This window comes from Macrobrachium nipponense, chromosome 4 (genome assembly GCF_015104395.2).
Source record: "Macrobrachium nipponense isolate FS-2020 chromosome 4, ASM1510439v2, whole genome shotgun sequence".
NCBI lineage: Eukaryota > Metazoa > Arthropoda > Malacostraca > Decapoda > Palaemonidae > Macrobrachium > Macrobrachium nipponense.
The window spans coordinates 41,866,221-41,889,566 of record NC_061100.1 but is presented as its reverse complement, the minus strand read 5'-3'; the positions used below and the strand labels follow the sequence as shown (position 1 = coordinate 41,889,566).

Genomic DNA, 23,346 nt, shown 5'->3' with positions numbered 1-23,346 from the left:
TATATGTATATATATACATATATATTTTTTTTTTTTTTTCTTTCTTTTTTTTTTCTTTTTTTTTTTAATCACTCGGACTAGTGTGAACAGTCTTCGAGAACTTCCAAATAGAAAACAAACGAACAGGCCAGAAAAAATGACCCCTTCAGTTTCTCCAAAGTTCAGTTTTCCAAGGGATTTGGAGCGACGTGAACCTCTTCTCAAAATTAATTATTTACATAGCGAGCCTTACAAGGTAAATACAGTATCTACAACCGAATAAATTTTAAATTAATCGTTAAAACCTTTCTATTTTCAGGGGCCGAGAAGCGAGATGACGACCGCGAAGGAAGCCAGCTCATTACGGCGAACAGGTAGGCCAGCTTACATCCTCCTGGCAGTCTCATACAATATTCATGGGCGGGCTTTTAATGATGTTTGATGTATTTCTGTATGTCCTTTTCCGTCCGCTCGCTACGGCAAAAGTGAAAAATGACGGCATAAATTTCCCCCACAAAGAGAATATTTTCGTTATTTCTGAGAGTCTGTTCGGGTCAGCTCGTTATGTAGACCGCGAGAAGAGGCTCAACGAATTGATGAGGGTAAGAGCTCATTAGAGAGAGCTCGTTAAGAATCGTGTATATCTTGCCTTCGGTTCCGAGCTCACTCGCATCAATCCTTATTTACCCCTTGGTAACGAAATACCGAAGCGTCCTCCCTCACTTGTCGTCGTTACCTGTAGATTAATATTGAATTTTGGAATGTGGTATCCACAGAATACTGATATATGTTAATATAGTGGATTATCTATAACCAACAAACATCCAGTAAATCATTTAAAGTAATAAGCCACCGTACAACGATTGGGCATAAACCCATAAGTCTATAATTTTTGTGTACATACATTACTTGCCTGCTCTAAAATCATCGCCAGTACTCTGAATTCGGTTACTGAATTCATTCAATCAATTTGTAGATTAGAACACTGTTCTGCTATTTATTTTAGTAAAGAAAATATAATATAATAGACACAAGAGTAGGTACACAGATAATAGCTACTACAGTCACCGCCAACTTCCCAAGTCGTTTCCTTAGACCAAGGAGCATTTTCCCATGAATTCTAGGCAAAGCTTTACGGTAAATTAGGGGCTCGGTAATAACTTTGAGTCTCATTTTCCAGTATAATTGGAATTAGCCTGTTATTACTAACCTTTGCGAGACTTGTCTGATTGTATGGTCGCTCTCTCTCTCTCTCTCTCTCTCTCTCTCTCTCTCTCTCTCTCTCCTATGTGTGTGTGCGCGTGTGAGTAGTTGTTAAGTAGTTAATTTGAAGTTATAAAATAATTCTCCAATCTCTGCTTCCATAACATTTTTATAATTACGGCACGACTGATAGTCTCACATTTTTAACCTCTTTTACAGAGATTTCCAGACCCAGATTTCGAAAACGCGAGTGGCTTGAGCTTTTGCGACTACACGAGAACCAGCTAAATTAAGCGGTTTTGATCGAAGAGCACCAACTTGATCTTTGTAGGGTTAAAACGACATTTAGCTTAAGCGGTGCTACTTTGCTTTGTTATCTACGCGTCATCTCCAAGATGCTATTACTTAACAATGTATGGCAAATGTAAAGTAGACTGCCGCACGAAAGTATCGTTTATTAATATAATTAGTCGACCACACTATATAGAAATGGGTTTATATAATACGTTGATCCCCGAGGGCATAGTACTATAGTAGATTCACATCAACCGTGCATTTGATCCCTAGGCCAGTCCCTTACGACGCTCGTGATTGGCTGTTGATAAGCCAATCACAGGGTTGGAAACTCGGTCTCTCGCGAGAGTTCACGTAGGCATGATGTATGTTCCACCTCTCCTGGGGGATACGTCTTTCAAGAGTATCCCTCAGGAGAGGTGGAACATAGATCCTACCCACGTGAACTCTTGAGAGAGACAGAGTTTCCAGCCCTGTGATTGGCTTATCAACAGCCAATCAGGAGCGTCGTAAGGGACTGGCCTAGGCATCAAATGCACGGTTGATGTGAATTTACTATAGTAGGTGACGCTTAGATAATAATAAGCCAAAGAAGCACTGCTTATGTTTTCAGTATCCAAAATTATTCAATCGGCCAAACCTGTGTTTAGTAGCGGTTAACCAATATGTTTTAAGATTTCGGACGAGATTACTTCATCTTCAAGAAATATAAATATTAGGTTTCTCGTGAATCTAGTAGTGAGTTATTCACAATTAGCGTTAAGATTTGTGGATTAAGATAGGGCGCATCAGCTTAAGATTCTGTAGATTGGACCTGAACAGATTCTGCAATCTTCAGATTATCCAGACATCAGAGACCTACCTATCTATGGGTGTGTCCACGACAGTTCCGAACAGCCAAAAATATGCCGAAAACGTACGGCAAATATATCACAATCAGATCGAAAACAAGTTAACGACCTTAAATGAAGACAGTCTTTGGTAAATGTTTGAACAGCTGTATGAAACACTGGTTAAGAATTAAGAATAAGACTAATCCGGTGACTGGTATTTAACCTGTTTGTGATGTTGCTGACATGTGTTTTTGACATGTTTCACTGTAGTCGGACGCTTCCTCATGGTCGGGAATACGACAGAATCAGTTGTTTCAAGCCTTTGATGCAGAATTAGACCTAGTTTAATTATGCCATAAGTTCATTTAAGTATGTAAAGGATAGAATATAATTAATTGTCCTTAGGTGATATTATTTCGGAAAAAAACTAAGTTATCTTTAAGCATATTTGGCACAGAATAGACCACAATTAAGTTACATGCTACCTTAATCTTTCTATGAGGGAATTGCCTAATTTAATCTTTGCGGGTACTGGTTAGTCCTATTTGCCAAGCTGAATACAGGTTGGGGGGGGGGGGGGCGGGGGGGGGGGGGGGGGGGGGGGGGGGGGTGAGGGCGGCCGGTGCTCGGGGGTCGAACGCCCCTCAAAAAAAAAAAAAATCTGAAAGAACATATTGTGTCTGTGACTATCCTTTTCATTGAAGTGTACTTACAAAGTAATAAATAATTATTGTTTTGTTTTATGTCAAAGTATATAACATAAAGAATAAAGTAATATGCATGTTATTAACATAATAAATGATTCAATCAGTTAAACTGAAGAAATAATCTTGAATTTCAGTGTAAACTTTCAACATTATAAGTAAAATTCTGTCAACCAAAGACAGTGCTTGAAATAACATCTAATCGGGTAGAAGGGCATAGACCGCATAGGTACCCAAGATTTCTTCTTAATATAACTAAAATAACATTTTCAAGTATTTTTCATCTTATATATACTACCTATATATGCATTGACATTTGTAGAAGAAAAGGTCTAGTTTTGGGAAAAACGACCCCCAGCCCCTCAAAAAAAAAAGGAAAAACAAAATCTGGGTACTGGCCTGGAATATATGGAGAGTAAGAAAGGCAAAACAAACTCTGTATCATGATTATGCAAAACGGTATTCATTAAGTTCGCTGAAGCTGGTTCACACAACCACAAACGTGGGTAAATTAAGTTTTGCCAAAAATATTGGCTACTTAGTGCTAAATTTGGCGCCTAGATGCTAAAAGATGCCAGCAGTCATTCTTGAGCGATAGTTTGTGTTCATTAAAAATACTCCATGCTATAAGTTCTAGACCGGCAGCCCGGACCTTTGAGATACAACGAACGAGATACCGAATGTAACCCCTACCGGTAGTTAGGAGTAGACTTGTAAACTGTGAAACTGACCGTCTGCCGAAAATATATGGGTGGCTTACTTAACAAGCACCACTAATTGCTCGTTAGATTTTGGGTCTAGATCCAATATATGAGATACCAGATGAAACTAATATATAATATATCTGCAGACTCTCCTGATTATAGAATGACCAGTGACAGACATTTTGGAGGGTGGGTTCCCCCTGACAGACGCACTGAAAAGGGGGGGTTAATTGGATCTAGATCCAACTTAGGAGATACCGAGTAAAATTTACACTACAATAGCACTGCACATCCTAGAATACTGTGGTGGTAATGACAGACGTTTTAGTGGGTGGTGGTTACCTGACAGACGCCCCACAACGAGTGGGGAGGGGGAGGCAGGATCTGCATCCAACATTGGAGATACCAAGTAAAATTTGTACTACAATTGCACTGCACATCGTAGAATGCTGTGATGGTAATGCCAGACATTTTAGTGGGTGGTTACCCCCTGACAGACACCCCACAACGAGTGGGGAGGGGGAGGGGGAGACAGGATTTGCATCTAACATGGAGATACCAAGTAAAATCTGTACTACAATAGTTCTGCGCATCCTAGAGTACTGTGGTGGTAATCACCAGACATTTTTAGTGGGTAGTTACCCCTGACAGGACCCCCCACCCCAACAAACGAGTGAGGGGGAAGGGGGAAGGGGAGACAGGATCTCCATCCAACAATCGGAGACACCAAGTAAAAATTTGTACTACAATAGCACTTGCATATCCTAGAATGCTGTGATGGTAATACCAGACATATTAGTGGGTGGTTACCCCCTGACAGACACCCCACAATGAGTGGGGAGGGGGAGGGAGAGACAGGGACTGCATCCAACATTGGAGATACCAAGTATAATTTGTACTACAATAGCACTTCATATCCTAGAATGCTGTGATGGTAATGACAGACATTTTAGTGGGTGGTTTCCCCCTGACAGACACATCCTAACAGGTGGGCAGGGGGAAGAGCAAGCCCTGATAATGAATGTCTAGATTAGTATAGTGGGCTACTATTGACCCGTATTATAACATTATCGTGATATATTTAATAAATATTTTTATCCTTTCTATATCCTTTGTATTTATCTAACACAGTGTTTCCCAACCTTTGACATTTGAGGAACCCCTGACACAATTTTCCTCATCCCAAGGAACCCCAATACACACACACGCGCACACACCTATATATATTATATATATATATATAATATATATATATATATATATATATCTATATTATATGTAAGCATTTGCATCAATTACCTTAAGTAAAAAAAAACAGAGGGAAAAAATCTCGCGCGGATGTTACGATAAAAAAAATAAATATAGATTACGAATCGCTCACGCCATGTTTAACGAAAAATATATACTTAATAAATAACAAATAATTAAATAAAAACATGAATTCGTACGGAACACCTGGCGATCGTTCACGGAACCCTAAGGTTCCACGGAACCCCGGTTGACGATGGCTGATCTAACACAAAAATAATTTATTTGTTTCATATAATAATTCAGTCATATTATTATTTTGTCAAGCAAGCAACTAACTTCAATTATATATAGTGAGGGGAGCCCGGGGCTAGTTGGCTACAGGGTAAGTTGGCATACTCAACATGACTTTAAGTTTTACCAATAGGATGACTGCAATACATATACTGTGTAATTGCCACGTGGTTCCTCAATTACCAGCAAAATTCTATAGAGATAGAACGTAGGAGCTCGAATTTATGAGACAATTCTTTATTTTGATGGTAGTAAGTAAATATTTTAATCTTTCTGTTATTTGTTATAACATCTATACATTCATAAAGATTAGTTTTCAATGATAGCATAGTTTTCTTTATGGTTTAAAGATTCTATAGCATAAAATGATTAATTCAAGGTTTCTTGGTGTGGACTGGTAATCGTTTTTGTACCAAATGGTAGGGATGGGCAAGTTGGCTCAAAATAAATGGGGCAAGTTGGCCCACGTTATTTGATAGCAATAGTAAGCCTATTTATTTATATAATTTACGTTTTGTTTCTGGATTTTTGGAAGGATAATGAGATTAATGTCCTATTATTTCCTCCACATTGTTCTCACAAGTTGCAGCCCCTGGATTTTAGTGTTTATAGACATCTGAAGAAATGTGTTAACAGGACATGTGATTCATGGATGACTGGCAATCCGGGATCAAGTATGCCAATCTGTGACATTCCTGGTAAAGTTTCCTCGGCTTTACCTCTAGCTGTCAGTTATTCTGATGTTTTCAATTGGTTTAGGATTGATGGAATTTCAACTCTGAATTACAGACTATTTCAAGGTTTTGATTTTACGGGTGGTTATATAACAGATTGAGAGATGTCCGAAAAGACACATGGGCTTCAGATCAGTCATCAGCGTGATACAGAGTTTAAGAACTGCTCTTGTTGATCCAGAAGAAAGCTCAGCTGAAGAGAGCCTGTGTTTGGTAAGCCAGGAGAAGTGTGGGTCCAGTGCAGGGCATGTAACATGTGGGAGCATGAAGACTATGACGAGGATTTATTTCACACCTGCCACAATTACAACTAGATGATGATCTGAAGTAATACTAATGCCTTATATTTTGTATTTTGGAAATTCAGAGGAGGGGTATTTTTTGCTATTTGATTTAAATGCAATGTATTAATTTTCTTTTAATTATCAATGTGCCAACTTACCCCATAATGTGTGCCAACTTACCCCGTGGGGCAAGTGGCACGAAAAGTTATTTTTTTTCTAAAGCTTATTGTTATCTTATGTTGAAAGCAAACAACACTTATTTTGCTCTATGATAAAGACGAATGTTAATATTTTTCAATGGCGGTAAGAATTTAGCTTTGTTTACGATATGAAAATTAATGTAGCGGTGGTTGGAAGACTGACACTATAAAGTAGCATATAAGTTCTTATCATTATTAGAGTTATTGCTGTAAAATGTCTATGTACATAACATTTGTTAAATAGAGTTACGCACCCATTAAATAGATAGTAATACATATGAATATATACGCTATAGTCAGGGTACAGATCATAATAATTGTGCTACAGCCTACTCGGTTTGGTTTTATCGAAGCAGGACTACCTTCTTTTGGTTTCAACTGACTTTCATGCTAATGAAATCATGGATACATTTTTGTATTATCAGTTTTATGAATGAATATTGTTGCTACTATAGTCGATTTTTTTCGGCTGGCGTAAAATTAAAATTCGTCAGACATTAATAACCCACCTTGGCTGAGGAACAGGACACAGAGGATCTCTGTTTTTTTAAACAATATTTCTACACACCAAGTTATTTCGAACATTTCCATTCCCTCAAGAAGATTATGAATAAATACAAGAGCAAACTAGACAAAAAAAAAAAAAAGTAATCACCTTGCATGAATGTAAAGAAAAAAGAGAAATGAAAAATTAGTGCGATTGTCAATTTTTTCTATCGTTAATGTTTAATGAGTCAGTGTTTAGCGAATTGTTAGGGTTTAGTGAGTATGCGTTTCGTGAATGTTTATGAGTAAGTGTTTGATGAATGTTTAGGGTTTAGTGACTGTTTAATGTGTCAGTATTCAGTGAATGTTTACTGAGTCTTTAGGGTTTAGTGAATGTTTTGTGAATGTTATTGAATGTTTATTGTGTAAGTATTCAGTGAATGTTTTGTCTTAAGGGTTTTAGTAAATGTTTTGTGAATGTTAAGTGAACGTTTAGTGAACGTCTTTTGAATGGTAGTGTTTTAGTGAATATTTAGCGTGTAAGTATTCAGTGAGTGTTTTTAGGGTTTTTAGTGAAAGTTTTGCGAATTTTAAGTGAGCGTTTAGTGAATGTCTTGTGAATGTTAGTGTTTAGCAAATTTTTAGTATGTAAGTGTTTATTAAGTTTTTAATGAGTGGATGTTCATTCACTGTTTAGTATTTAATAAGTATTTAGGGTTTGGTAAGCATTTAGTATTTAATGAGTGTTTGGGGTTTAGTGAATGTTTAGAATGTTTAATATAATGTTTAGGATTAAGTGAGTGTTTAGTGAATGTATACTGAGTGTTTGGGGTATAATGAATATTTAGTAAATTTAGTATTTCAAGTGTTTAGTGAGCATTTAGTGTATAGTGAGTGCCTAGTGAGTGTTGGGTATTCAGAGTGTTATTGAGAGTGTGTGTGAGTGTATGTTAAGTGTGTGTGTGTGTGTGTAGTGAATGTATGCAAGTGTGAGTGCTTACTGAGTAAGTGCATTGTGAGTGTTGGTGGTTAGTGATTGTACATTACTGTTTAGTTAGTGCTTTGCTACCATATGCAAAGAAAGTCCTGTATTTACACAGGAACCATTTATGATTGACACTGCTTAGATCCAAGAGCAGATCCTTAGGCCTGACCACAATGGTTGGAGTGCTTAGGTGCGTTTTCGTAAGGTAATTTTTCTCTGTGAAATTGGGTCGAATAATAATAATAATAATAATAATAATAATAATAATAATAATAATAATAATAATAAAGAAGTCACTCTCGGCAGGGAGATCGCTACTCCAGTGATTGACGCCCTATGCCTTGCACACAGCTGACATATTAGCACATTCGGTTGTCAAATTTTTATGACTGTTGGAGACGCATTATAAATCATATTAACAATGGTAAATGCATTGAACAAACGTGAGGATATAATATGATGTTAGTGCCTGTCTACTTGATATAATGAACAAATAAAGAAAAAAAATATTTCCAGGGAGAAAATTAGCCGAATAATGGTCGTCAAAGCCAGCATTGATAGAATGTATTGAAACACATTACATAGGCTGCCTGTGGTGCGTGCCGGCGGGAAGTTAAGACTCAAACGCACTCGGCTGGCTTTAAACATCAAATTGTGTATAATTTTTATTTAAGTTTAGATTTTCTTCCCTGAATATATATGGTACCTGATACTTGGTGATAGTGTACAGATAAATTTGAGTGAGGCCGCCGAAAATAAGTGGGACTATTAGATAACTGACATGTATTATAGGCCAACTTAATTTGGGAGTCAGGAGCTCCAATTTGTATGATCGTCAACTTCGGGAGGGGGAATAAAATGAGGGAAAATGTTTTCATCTTTATAGTTAGCTTATCCTGAACAATTCATTCACATTTCCGTTTCCAGTAATTATTTGTGTTGTGATACATCATCTCTTTGTGAATGTGCGGGTGTTAAAAAACGGCTTCTTTATGATGGGACTTTGGTCTTAATATCAATCGAATTCCCATATCCGATAAAAATTTTTTCATTTCATCCACACGAACCAAACAGCAACTAAAGAACAATTCATTTATGGTAAGACACGTTGGGCTACGAACCTCGACATTGCTGCAGTGTCCTAACTATAGGAAGAAAAGAAAATGACCAAAGACGCTATTAAAGCGAGAATACTTATCTTACATTTCTTTTTTTAGAGGAACTGAGAGTGGCACCATATGACTGGTTTAATTATTGGCACAATATGACTGGTTTAATTATTCAAAAATGGGTCAGCACACATACTTGCAGCTGTTGCCAATTGTGACCCCCTCCCATTCAGATAAAATACTTTGTGTGAAGTAATAACTCCAAACCAAAGGATAGTGCTAATATTATATATAGTATATATATATATATATATATATATATATATAATATATATATATATGTGTGTGTGTGTGTGTGTGTGTGTGTGTGTGTGTGTGTGTGTGTGTGTGTGTGTGTGTGTGTGTGTGTGTGTGTGTGTGAAACTATAGAAAGTAGACCAAGTCTAGTAAGTGTCACACATAGTATTTATATAGATGTGATGGAATTAATGAAGTGAAATATTCCATACTTTAATAGGAATTTTAAAAAATAACCCCGGCAGTAATTCTTATCCTGAAACATCACAATATTTATTGAATTTTTTGCCTTTTACATTTTATCAGGCTCACGATTTTCAGATACTTACCATATTTCTAATATTAATATTGCCTATGATAGATTTTGAAATATTTCAAGGTGTCCCACCTCTCCCTTCCAATCGTAGGTTATGTCTGTGAAAGGGTAACCACCCACTAAAATGTCTGGCATTACCATCACAGCATTCTAGGGTATGAAGTGTTATTGTGGTACAAATTTTACTTTATATCTCCAATGTTGGATGTAGATCCTGTCTCCCCCTCCTCTCCCCACTCCCTACTCGTTGTTGGGTGTCTGCCAGAGGGTAACCACCCTTAAAATGTCTGTCATTACCACCACAGTACTCTAGGATGTGCAGTGCTATTGTAGTACAAATTATACTTGGTATCTCCAATGTTGGATGCAGATCCTGGCTTCCCCCCCCCCCCCAAGTCGTTGTGGGGTGTCTGTCAGGGGGAAACCACCCACTAAAATATGTCATTACCACTTCAGTACTCTGAGATGTGCAGTGCTATTGTAGTAAAAAAGTTTTACTTGGCATCTCCAAAGTTGGATGCAGTTCCTGGCTCCCCCTCCCCCTCCCCCCCCACTTGTTGTGGGGTGCCTGTCAGGGGGTAACTACCCACTAAAATATCTGTCATTACCACTGCAGTACTCTAGGCAGTGCTATTGTAGTACAAATTTTACTTGGCACTATGATGTTAGATGGAGATCCTGTCTCCCCCTCCCCTTCCCCCTCACTCGTTGTGGGGTGTCTGTCAGGGGGTAACTACCCACTAAAATGTCTGGTATTACCACCACAGTACTCTAGGATGTGCAGAACTATTGTAGTAGCAGATTTTACTTGGTATCTACCATGTTAGATGCAAATCCTGTCTCCCCCTGCCCCTAAACCCACTCGTTTGTGGGGTGTTCCTGTCAGGGGGGGGTAACCACCCACTAAAATGTCTGGCATTACCATCACAGCATTCTACGATGTGCAGTGCAATTGTAGTACAAATTTTACTTGGTGATCTCCAATGTTGGATGCAGATCCTGCCTCCCCCTCCCCACTCGTTGTGGGGCGTCTGTCAGGGGGTAACCACCCACTAAAACGTCTGTCATTACCACCACAGTATTCTAGGATGTGCAGTGCTATTGTAGTGTAAATTTTACTCGGTATCTCCTAAGTTGGATCTAGATCCAATTAACCCCCCCTTTTCAGTGCGTCTGTCAGGGGGAATCCACCCTCCAAAATGTCTGTCACTGGTCATTCTATAATCAGGAGAGTCTGCAGATATATTATATATTAGTTTCATCTGGTATCTCATATATTGGATCTAGACCCAAAATCTAACGAGCAATTAGTGGTGCTTGTTAAGTAAGCCACCCATATATTTTCGGCAGACGGTCAGTTTCACAGTTTACAAGTCTACTCCTAAATACCAGTAGGGGTTACAGTCGGTATCTCGTTCGTTGTATCTCAACGGTCCGGGCTGCCGCTCTATTCAGAGGACGCAGACGCAGAAAGGAATGTTTTAGGAATGAAAACATGATGCAGTTATGACGGAAATAATAACCAGAAGAAAACACCAAAGAGACAAAATGAGACAACAAAAGTGGGAAAAAAACAAGGAACCACAACGACAACAATTACATTCGTACGTCAGGCAGTTCCGTCCCTTCTTCCTATCACATCACGACTCTGCGTCAATTGAGATGTTATCAAAGTATTTATCTCTTATCCTGGGAATTCTCAATTACAGGTTCTACAGCTCCCTTGCGCTGGCCTCTCTCTCTCTCTCTCTCTCTCTCTCTCTCTCCTCTCTCTCTCTCATATATTAGTATGCCTTCGTATACATATTTCAGTAGAGTTTAATTATTTATCTTAAGTATTAATTCATTTAGGTGCCAAATATTTTTGTCATTTATTTAATATTTCTGTCAGTTTATTAAGAAAATAATTCATAGTTATCCATATATTTCTATATACTCTATTTATTCTCTTGTGTTTTTTTATTATATTTATTTCTGCATTACCATTTTTAGTCAATTTTGGATTGTATATAAAAATAAAGATTCTTGTTGATGTTTTTAGTTTCACTTATTTATTTTTTGTGTTTATTCTTTCTCAGACTTATGGTTTCTATGCTTTTTCATTTTTGTAATTACTCAGAACTGTTACTAATTAATTATGTTCGTAGTAGCTGCCTCATTTATATTTTTATAGTAAGATCCGCTTAACCTAAGGATTACGCCAGAGCATAAGGGCTTAGCAACGTGACTTGGATCTAGCTTGATGGATGGTGAATTACATACCACGCTTAGGGATCTCTCTCTCTCTCTCTCTCTCTCTCTCTCTTCATAACTACGCTGAGTCCCCGTGATCTCTCTCTCTCTCTTCTCTCTCTCTCTCTCTCCTCTCTCTCCTTTCATAACTACGCTGCCTCCATGATTTCTCTCTCTGTCTCTCTCCATTACTATACCGAGTCTGTGGCTTTTCTACTCTCTCTCTCTCTCTCTCTCTCTCTCTCTCTCTCTCTCTACTATACTGAGTCTGTGGTTTTTATATTCTCTCTCTCTCTCTCTCTCTCTCTCTCTCTCTCTCTCTCTCTCTCCCTTATAGACCTTAGCTTGGTATTCTTGCTTTACCCACACATTTTTGCATGACCTGACCGGTATCGTTGCTGCTGACGTTGCCATAGTAACCAACCAAAAAAAAAAAAACAAAAAAAAAACGAAATAATGATGGACGGGCGTAAATAGATAGCGGTAAAATTCCTGAGAGAGAGAGAGAGAGAGAGAGAGAGAGAGAGAGAGAGAGATATGACATAAGCAATCCCACGTTTCTGCGTAAGATCTAATACTTCGTGTTGCGAAACGGCCAGTGCAGTCACAGTCCAGTCTTGGGAACTGCTGAGATTCAAGATTTAGCAATTCTGAAGTTATTGTGATACAATAACGTCGTTTTCTAAAGTTTTTTTCAAATATATGACCATCTGTTTGCGAAGAGTTTAGGTGATCTGTCTTATATACGAAATGTTTGGTTGAACTAGTTTAAGAAATGGGTCTTATTCTGTGTAAATTAAGACTGGAAAATATACCCCAATTAATATGTATAATATATATTATATATGTGTGTATGTAACACAAATAGCATGAAAATTCTCCCATGCATATAAATTCCTTCATTCCAAATATTCTAGAACCCTATTCATTTGTAAACAACCCATGATAAGATTACATCCGTACACACACACTCTTGAATCACATCAATTTCTTCACAACAACAGAGCATCAGTTACCAAGATAGAATCGGGTTAATATCGTCATTAAACAAAGGACATATTTCAGCCACAACTAACAGCATAACTCCTCCGTTATTCAAAAGGGCGCCGGCGAAATATTTACGAAAAAGGACATCTTTCAAGCGCGCATTCCTGTTTTAATCCGTGACATATAAAGTGACCTTTCCGAGAATGTCCAGCCAAGCACTTGTGTCGCTGCTACGAGGGGAAAATCGATTGCTGCCTCTCGCGATTGGAGCTGGCGAAGGCAGGTAGGCGAGTCGTAGATGCGAATGACTGAGCTGGTTGATGCATACGGCTCTAACGGCTCTCAATATAGCGGCTTTCTATTTCCCTATAGTTTCCGTCGCGGCCATAAACAAGTTATATGGCGGAGAAAAACTTTGGTCAAAGTGACTGATTTTGTATGCCACCTCTTGACTAAAGAGCTTTCGAAATTCATCCGAGTTCATATGGACGTACGAATGACTGGCTTCTTTTTATTAATTCATTTTCATAACCGCGTTACAGCTCAAAGAGAGAGAGAGAGAGAGAGAGAGAGAGAGAGAGAGAGAGAGAGAGAGAGATTCGAAATAGCTATTCTACCTGTCATTCGTTCATCCAGATCAGTTAATGAAACTCTCCCTCTCTCAGAAAAAAAAAAAAGCAATCTTGACTACAATGGCCGAACGTGTTGCAATTACTGCATTGTAGCCGCGCGAAGCATTACGTTGCAAATGTCAACAATCGCAGCAGATGATCTTGGATATTTCAGTGTAGAGACCGAGACGTCGTATATTATAGTTCTCGGGTGTCTATAGTTTCTCATTATTATTTCGTTTTACTCTTGTTCACTTAGTATTACTATTCCGTAAGGCATGAAAGACTGAGGAGATGCCGAGAACCAAGATGAGGAAAAGTGAGAGGACGAAAAATCGGAAGTCATTACAGGCTACAGGTGAGGCTGCCATTGTGAGAAATCGATGACTCGGCCAAAAGGGAGGTATTGCGAAGAAGTCCCAGACGGTAATGACCAAGAGAACGACCGAGGTGGTGACGAAATGACCAAGTACCAGTACATATAAGGGAGAGAAAGAGAATGATCGCCGGGAGAGAAAGAGAGGAGAGAGAGAAAAAAAGAATGTAAAACCAACGAAAAAACATTACAAATGCCCGGAGGACTTTGAAGGGTTAGATAAGAGGAGTCGCCATTGTGTACGTGATGTCTGGACCTCCGACGGAGCCAAGGAAGGTTCGACAGATTGCTAAAGAATCGGCCGTTGTTTCCCCCTTTTTATTCTCCCTCTGGTTCTCTGCATTCTTCTTTTTTCCATTTTCCGGTCTTGAAAGGGGAGGAAACACAATGGGCTACCGACATCCACCTTGCAGAAACCGGCAGAATTCTCCACGGAATACTGGATTTCTTTGGCAAATAGATTGCAAAAGGGGCTGTTATTTTATCCCCCTTTTTTATCGGCATTCGTTCTTTACACTGATAAAAGCAAACAGAATGGGCTACCAGTGTACACCCTGCAGACGCCAGGGAACCATCAAGACTTTAATTGTCTCCGGGAAACGAGCGAAAGTAGAAGAGACCTGTGGCCCCAAATCGTGATGATTGGACGGACCTCGGGCGTCTCTTCGGAGACCGCAACCTGGATGACAGGGTACTTGGCCGAGGGGCGTTGGGAGAAGGAGGAGACTGAGGAGAAGGGAGGAGATAGGATGATCTAAGCTGCAGTGAGAGAGAGAGAGAGAAAAAAAATTTTTTTACACATTCACCCGATAAATATAAAACTTATTAAATTTCTTGACTTGTGATGATAATGGCTATATGATGGCGTGTTATTTTTATTACCGCATCTGTGATTATCTCCACTAATAAAAAAAAATACTAGCAATATTGTAAAAGTTACCGTTTGTCATAATTGCAAGGATTAGATGAAAGAGGAGGAAGTTAAATTACGGCCGTAAGTAACTGCCCGAGCGACGAGCTAAGGCATCATTATGATTTATTTCAAGATAAGAAAGGAATTTCACACAAATTAGCAATTGATGCCGGTCAAGGGTGACACCAGAATAAAAAAAAAAAAAAAAAAAAAAAAAAGGATTGTCATGGTTGTATTTCTTCCAGCAGAAAACAGATAGGTTGAATGATCGATAGATAGTACAGTAGTCAGCTATATACTGCCTGGACACCATTGCGATTCTCGGGCATTCCATTGAGGAGTTAGAGATGTGTATTTCTGGTGATAGAAGTACACTCTCGACGTGGTTCGGAAGTCACGTAAAGCCGTTGGTCCCGTTGCTGAATAACCACTGGTTCCATGCAACGTAAAAACACCATACAAACAAACAAACCATAGCGATAGTTTACACTTTGGATCGTAAATTACTTGACCATAATGCATAGAAACCTCCATTAAAGATTGATGGTTTCGTAAAGTTAGGAAATTCCTGAATTACTTTTGAGTTTTGCAATCCCATACTCATTGGCATTTTTTTCCCAGTACACTGAAAAATGATTATGACGATAAAACAAACCCCATACAGGAGTCTGTTGTCATAACGCCTTTCCCCGTGGGAGGTGAATCACTCGGGTCCTCAACTCGTCTTAGACGTATCGTGTTTCTGCGATAGTTTGTACAGGGTCCTGGTACAGAACGAAAGCAAATGCGTCAGTGGTAGACGGGGATTATGACGGCTCAACTTTTGAATGATTAAAGCCATTGTAGGAAGATCAACAGGGACATGCAAAATTGACGGTGAATTGGTATTTTCTTTTATGTGAAGATTTTATATTTTATCCTGAGGATGCCGTCATCACTGTTACATAAATGGCGTGTGTACAAGTAAGAAAAGAAAATAACTTTATTATCATTATGAGTGCTGCTACGCCATTTATCATTTCCATTGCTACAATTGTATTTGATTGGGTATCGCAGGGAGCGACACCACCCGACAATGTCCTAGTCTTATATACGAGCGTGAGCTCGAAGTAAAGTCTAGGATCATCCTCAGATTCCCGAGGGGAGCCGGTACAACGGCCAGAACAAATCGCGGAAACTTTTTAGTCCCTTCTCATTGCGCAAGAAGTTCTTCAAAGGATTAGGAGCGCTTTTGTGAGTTGCTGGGTTAAATCTAACAGTTAATTCGAGGATACGTGTTAAAGCCTACGTGTGTGGATATTGACGATGCATTTAGGTTTTACGTCCCAGGACTGTGGAAATGAACGTATTACATACCATTGGGGCTGGTGGGTAATATCTGTATATTATCGGTAATTGCTTTAATTTTAAATTGTTGAAGATATGCTAATCAAAGGAGCACATTAAGAGTAATTATCTCATTAACATTTAATTCACAAACGATTATATATAAATATATATATATATATATCTATATAGATATATATATTATATATAGATAGTTATATATATTATTGTATTTATTCAAACTTGTATATGTAAATATTCTGTCTTCTTCTTAAGAGTTTTGAGAAGGGTGGGGCGTCAAGAAGATGCAAACCTTCAGGTGTTCAGCAAGTATTGGTTTAGGTGATGTTGCAAGCCCTACACCGTGCCCCACACTTGTTAAAGGGTTATATACGCCGACGTCGTCTGGCCAAGGTGTCACCCATCCAAGTAATGACCAAACCCAACGTTAATTCGCTTATCTGACTACCAACAAGTACGATACTATATATATATATATATATATATATATATATATATATATATATATATATATTACATTATTATATATGTGTATATATACATTTATACATATTTATATACACACAAACACACACACATACGTACACAATATCATGAATATAGATTAATGTGCTTGCATATATTTTCCATTGTGTAACAATCTAGAGAAGTAGACACCATGTTTAAACATCCTGTTATCCAGCAGGGGGGATGGGGGGCAACAGCTCTCAGCCCTGGGCCCTATGTAAGTTACAGCAAGCAGGGCTGAGGGCGCTTGGAACTTATACCGCATCTACTTTCTCTTGGCGGTATCGGCGCACTAATACAGTACAGTATATATAAAAAGACCTTTGGGGAAATAAGAGAAATCGGGCATAGCTTTCCAACCGAATTTTGTTGTCATGTACACTGCTGTCATTGAATTCTAATCATTATCATTGTTTTTATTATCAACTTATGGAATCATTGTAATCTTGATCTTTCTTCTTATTGTCAATCAGTATGGAATCATTGTCATCGTTATCTTTGCATTTATTACCAATAGCATGGAATCATTGTAATCATTATCTTTGTTTTAATTATCAACTGACTGGAATCATTGTAATCATAATCATTGTTTTTATTACCAATAGCATGGAATCATTGTAATCATTATCATTTTTTGTCATCAACCGAATGGAAGCATTATTGTAATCTTGATCTTTCTTTTTATTGTTATCAATCAGCATGGAATCATTGTCATCATTATCTTAGTTTTTATTGACAACAGAATGAAATCATTGTAATCTTAATCTTTCTTTTTATCATTAGTCAGCATGGAATCATTGTCATCATTATCTTTGTTTTTATTATCAACCGGCACAGAGTGCTTATAATCATTATATTTGTTATTACTGTCAACCAGCATGCAGTCATTGTAATAATGTTGTTTTTATCCTCACTGTACTTATTGTACCTGTTATCATCGTCATTATAGATGGCGACATCGTTGATTATTAACCATGTATTTTTCTGACGCTTTAAACTTATAGCGACTTTGTTCATTTTTTCACTATCTGCGTCTGACTCTTTAAACTTTATATAGAGCTTTGAAATACCCATAGAAGTTCTCTGAAGAGAGAGACTATAATAAAGGGCGATGATCGCCACACCAAAGGCCCCACTCCGTAAATTCGAGTCGTCACTCGGACTGGCCATTGAAAATCACGACGCTGCTTCCGACTGACGACTGAGATATTACAAAGAACCAGATCGTATTCGAATCGCGTTCCTCCCGGTAGCCTCACATCTTTGGTCACCCGAGTTGAAATCCGATAGCTGGTCTGACTTCTTTTATTTTTTTTTTCCACTTCGTGCACCGGTTGATTTGCGCTGTTTGACATGCGTCCAAGGAGACAATCCACAGGTTGGAGGCTGTGATTGCGGAAGATGAAGCAGTTGGATTATACCGGTGCAGGTTTGGGTTGGAGAGCGTCGAGCATCAAATCTGGGATCACGGCAGAATTATTGAAGAGTTGAGGGTCCCGGCTATGAAATATGTTCACAGTAGTCAGTTTGGATCATAATATATTCCTTGATTTTGACAATACAGTTTTTTCACGCTTGCTGATACACTGGACAACGTAGTTGCATCGCTTTGAATCTTGCATATATATATGAAATGCCTTTCAAGTTCTGTACTATTTCATGAATTTGCGTGGCAATCAGAAAGAGAGAGAGAGAGAGAGAGAGAGAGAGAATGTGAATCCTTTGAGTTCCAGGCGGGTCATTATCTAAGAGAAACATTACAATTACCTAGAATAGTTTGCATTCTTTTTTATAGAAATCGTAATAAAATGGATGTAAAAATTCTACTAGTATACTCTCTCTTCTCTCTCTCTCTCTCTCTCTCTCTCTCACCTGTACTGAACTATACTTTGCCTATTTTAACTTTCTATTTTGTTAGGACTCTTACTGTCGATTTTGCCCGTTTCTCTTCCGAAACTCCTCCAGTAAAAGATGAAACCATTGTATTTTTACTCTTAACTTCATAAAAACGAACAAAAAACAATACGGTCACCTTATAAGGTATAATTACATCTACCTGAAACCCGAAACTTCATTAATTAACATAAGAAAAAAACGGGTAGGTTAAGGCGGTGTCACGAGATCTTTTTTTTTTTTAATTCTTATTATTTTTTATTTTGTGATGAAGCCTTGCATCAGGTAGCCAATATAGGTTGCAAAATTGAAAGCACGCCTGTTCGTGTGTGTGTGAGTGGATGTGTATGTATGTATATGTGTGTGTGTGTGTGCGTCTGCCTCGGCGAACGTGAAGATCCTCAATATTGCAACAGCATTATGAAAAATTTATTGGATACTTTGTGTAAAGTTTGGCGGGACGATATCCTTATAAAAAATGCCAGAAAACGTGTTCGTGTGACACGGCGTTTAGGGCAACGGAGCCAATACGAAATTCAAGTTTAAAATCCTGACAGTATTTTCTTAAGGTAAAAACTCTGAAACTTTTTTTTGCATTCTTCACGTCCTCTTCAGATCCCTTCCTTCATTAATTAACAAGTATGAGAGAGAGAGAGAGAGAGAGAGAGGTTCAACCTCCTCGGCAGAGAACGGTCCCATGTAAACATACGCACCCATCTTAGTAACTCCAACGCGCATTAGACAGAAAGCCGTTATTATCAGAATCAGATGGTTATGAACGACTTATTTGGGCTTATTAGCTCTGAGTTAAGTCTCGGCTAAATACGGTGTGCGGTGAAATGAATGAGCAGTCCTCTCTCTCTCTCTCCCTCTCTCTCTCTCTCAACTTCTAGAGAACGAGTCGAAGTGAATTCTCAGCATTTCTGTCACTCGTTAACTAAAGAATACAGTAAAGTGAGCTAAATCTCTCACTGACATGATTCGAATTCCGCTATGAATAAATTAGTACATATTCCCTCTCTCTCTCTCTCTCTCTCTCTCTCTCTCTCCAGGTGCGTTGTCTCGAACGGGATTTCTGTGGAGTCCAGTCAACCGGACGCTCCCACCCCCCACCACCCCCTTTTTTCCTTCTCTTTTCATCGTCCATTCATTTCCATTCGTCTATCGTTCCAACTGCACACTCATGCCTTTCCGTACACCACTCCCAGTCGTTTTTCGAACAAGGCGAACAAGCTTCTCTTGCGCATATAATTATTGTTGTGTTGGTTGTTATTCATGCAACGTATAGTACTTAAATTAATCGGCAATAATAATTATTATAATAACAACCTCGTTAGAATTAACAAAATCACCTGATGTTTTATTGAGATCTCTCATTGAATGTGTAAACTTCTATCAATAATATGTAATTTTATTTTTTATCATAATGATAGCAATAATATTTAAGTAAATAAATATTATTCCTGAATATATAGTGATGAGAGGTGGAGATGCTTATTATTATTCAAAGCCGGAGGATTATATTTAAACCGGAACTGACTACCTCGTATATTACAGTGAATTCACATTTATGATTTGACAACTTTCTCTCGCGCAAAAAGAAGAAAAAAAAAAAAGAAGTCCAGCATACAATCGGCCTCGTCAAGCCACATCTGCCCACATGTAGTTACTCTGAAGATTTCGTAATTCTCCGGTAACTCGGTTCTGTAATTGTTTCTCTCCTCTTACATTCTAAGCTTTGGAAATCTGTTTCCGCCTTTTTTTTTCCTGATTCTTTCGTTTTTTTTTTTTTCATAATTTTGGAGAGAGGAAATCTATTTCTTCCATTATCCTTTCTTGTTCTCTTCGCACCTAAGCTAGGAAAGGGTATGGAGTTCTTCATCCCTTTGACATTTGCTTAAGAGATAATATCTTTCGTGGCCCCGTTGACGAACAACACGGACCAGGGCCAAGTAATTGGGAACTTTTTCTTTTATATGAAGCGTTTCAGGTAAACTTCAATTAATGTTATACGAATGTTATAAACCTCAAGAGCAAATGTCTTAGTGGACGTTACACCTAATGCTTTTTTCTAACCCAGATACTAAGAGAACAGGAAGGAAACGAGAAAAAAATGCACCAAAGTTTCCTCGGCGTCGTCGAGTTTTCTGTACAGAGTATAATGTTGTATGAAAATCGCAGCCCGCAGCCCATGAAACTCTCAGCCACGGCCCGGTGGTGGCCTATGCTGTTAACACCTATAGCGACTCCAGACGCACGATTATAGCTAACTTTAACCTTAAGTAAAATAAAAATTACTGTGGCTAGAGGGCTGAAATTTGATATGTTTGATGATTGGAGGGTGGATGATCAACATACCAATTTGCAGCCCTCTAGCCTGAGTAGTTTTTATGATCTGTGGGCGGACAGAAAAAGTGCGGAAGGACAGACAAATAGCCACTTCAATAGTTTTCTCTTACAGAAAAGTAGTAGGAAAACAAATCCAAAGTTTAGCAATAGGAAAGCAACAATTACGGGGCTGTATAATTTGAGAAGTACGAATTTTCATTGAGTACATGAGGAAAACAAGGCTTGACGAATTACATTAGTCGAATCTCCGAATGAAGGGTCACGTGACGGTTAAAAGAAAAATGAAGGGAATACTGAAATTCAGGTGTTTGGAATATACTATACGACACCTGTAGTTTTATTTAACATAAACTAATATTCGTAAGAAATCTCTTGTAAATGATGTTCGTGAAAATGAAAAATATAACTCACATTTTATATATATATATATATATATATATAGATATATATATATATATATATATATACACAAACACCCGTCAAACCAGTCTTTCACAAACGCACCTCAGATGATGCTGAAATTTAACTTATTTGCTTTCTATTACTAAGCTTCGGAACTCTCACTCTGCTCTCACTTTCCAGATCTCCATATTATTCCGCCTTTCAGGGGTCCATTTCATCCCTATTTTAGAGTTTGGTCCCCAATCTCACCAATATGTCTGTCTGTCCTTGCATGAATTGGTACGGCAATGCGTTTCTTTGCCATTCTGTTCAATAAGGATTGTTCTCGCTTTGAAATCAGTGTATAACTACATTTTATTGTTTGTTGTGCACGTTATAGCTTACAAATATGCCTAGAAAAAAGGAAATAATTATTTAGTTTAATTTTATGATTAGTTTAGGATATTATTACCATCATCATTAACCGATTATCTCCGATTTTCTATTATTAAGTTGTTGGAGAAACAAATCCAGTGATGTCCATGTACATGTATTTAAAATAAATCTGCACAGATAGCTTTCGGGAATCGAACTTTCCAAGTAGATTCAAAATGGGAATCGAACAGATTCCCGAAAGCTTTCCGTAGAGATTTATCTTTAAATACATGTACATATACATAACTGTCGGTTTGATTCTCCATTTTAAGACTAATGCTATTATGAGTATTTTTTAATCAAGCTGTTTTTCGAGCAGTTCCAGGAACATAAGGTTTGATGTACGTAGATACGAACGAACGATTAAGTTCGCAACTTTCCCGTTAATGGATATTGGAACTCATCGCTTAAAAACAGTCAGTGACTTTAAATGATCTATGAATCAATATAGTGCTCAGTTTTATATGAAGTTATAAGTATTGATTAAAAATTACCACAATAAATGAAAAAAATCGGTAGTGCCAATAAAATAAGTTAGAGGTTAGAGTACTCGTGTGCGTAAAAGAGCTTATGACATTCGCAGCTAAGGAATGACAATATTTTGGAATTGTATCTAACATATACATCAATTATTAGATAGGTAATACGATTTATATACTACAAAAGAATGTGTGCGTACGATGTGTAACAGTCATGACGGGAAACTTGAAAACGAGCTACCTGCGTATAGAAGTATTCGTTCATAGAAATGATTGAAAATTTTTTTTTATACAATTCTTTATATTGTAAATATTATGAAGCACCTATGCATGTTTCGAATTAAATCCTAACTTAAATAAAAAATAAAATACTGCATATGCATACAGAATGTGCGTGCACGCATATCTGTGTCTTAATTGTACAGTATGTAAAATGGTTACCTTCATCTTTCTGTTCACTACAATCTATTTTCCATTTATGGATTAATTACACTACGACCCTCATCTAAAACCATGCAGGTGTTATAATAAAAGCATTATATGCGTTAAATAGAACATTCATTTCTGTATTTAATGTATTTATCAATGCATATGTAATTTCCTTGCTTATAAATAATTTCGAATACATTACCTCGTTCACTCAGGCACCAAACTAAACATTATCCACTGTAAGTGTCGCAAGTAGACGGAATTTTCACTTTCTAATAAAATGTTTATGCACTAACACAACTTAATTAAGCGTTTTTCTTTGAATAACAGACAGGATTGCATACCCAAATAATTAAGTTTTATGTTCTTGTTCAGGCAAATCACTTGAATATCAATACAAACGAGGAAAATGAAAAAAACAAGGAAAATCACAATTCGTCAAGTCGAGTCACAGCGAGTCCTGAGAGAGTAGATGTACACCCTTACATCTTCAATCCCGGGAAGACACTGACGTCTGGATTTCATCTCGATGACTCCCAGACTCCCAGCCAGGCAGCATGAGCCTTGGCCGCGAGCTGGAGGTGCCAGTTGGCAGTTAATTATATATTTTTTCCATCAGAACTTGGCTGCATATCTCTTCCGCTTTTGTATATTATGGTAGATTTTAGGGTAGCCATAAACCTCATTATACTGTATCAAATGATGAGTTACGGGCAAAGGGATTTTGGTGGAAAATA

General features: G+C 37.9%; 1 protein-coding gene across 2 annotated transcripts in view; it reads right to left on the bottom strand.

Moving 5' to 3' along the window:
• LOC135210890 (discoidin domain-containing receptor 2-like) overlaps positions 1-23,120 on the bottom strand; it is a 66,539-nt gene extending 43,419 nt beyond the window's left edge. The window contains exon 1 of one of the 2 annotated variants that reach the window (XM_064243825.1): positions 22,812-23,120. The gene's annotated coding sequence lies outside the window, so the exon portion shown is untranslated. The remainder of the gene's footprint in view (positions 1-22,811) is intronic. The other variant, XM_064243826.1, reaches the window with a different exon arrangement.
• Positions 23,121-23,346: the final 226 nt, after the last annotated feature.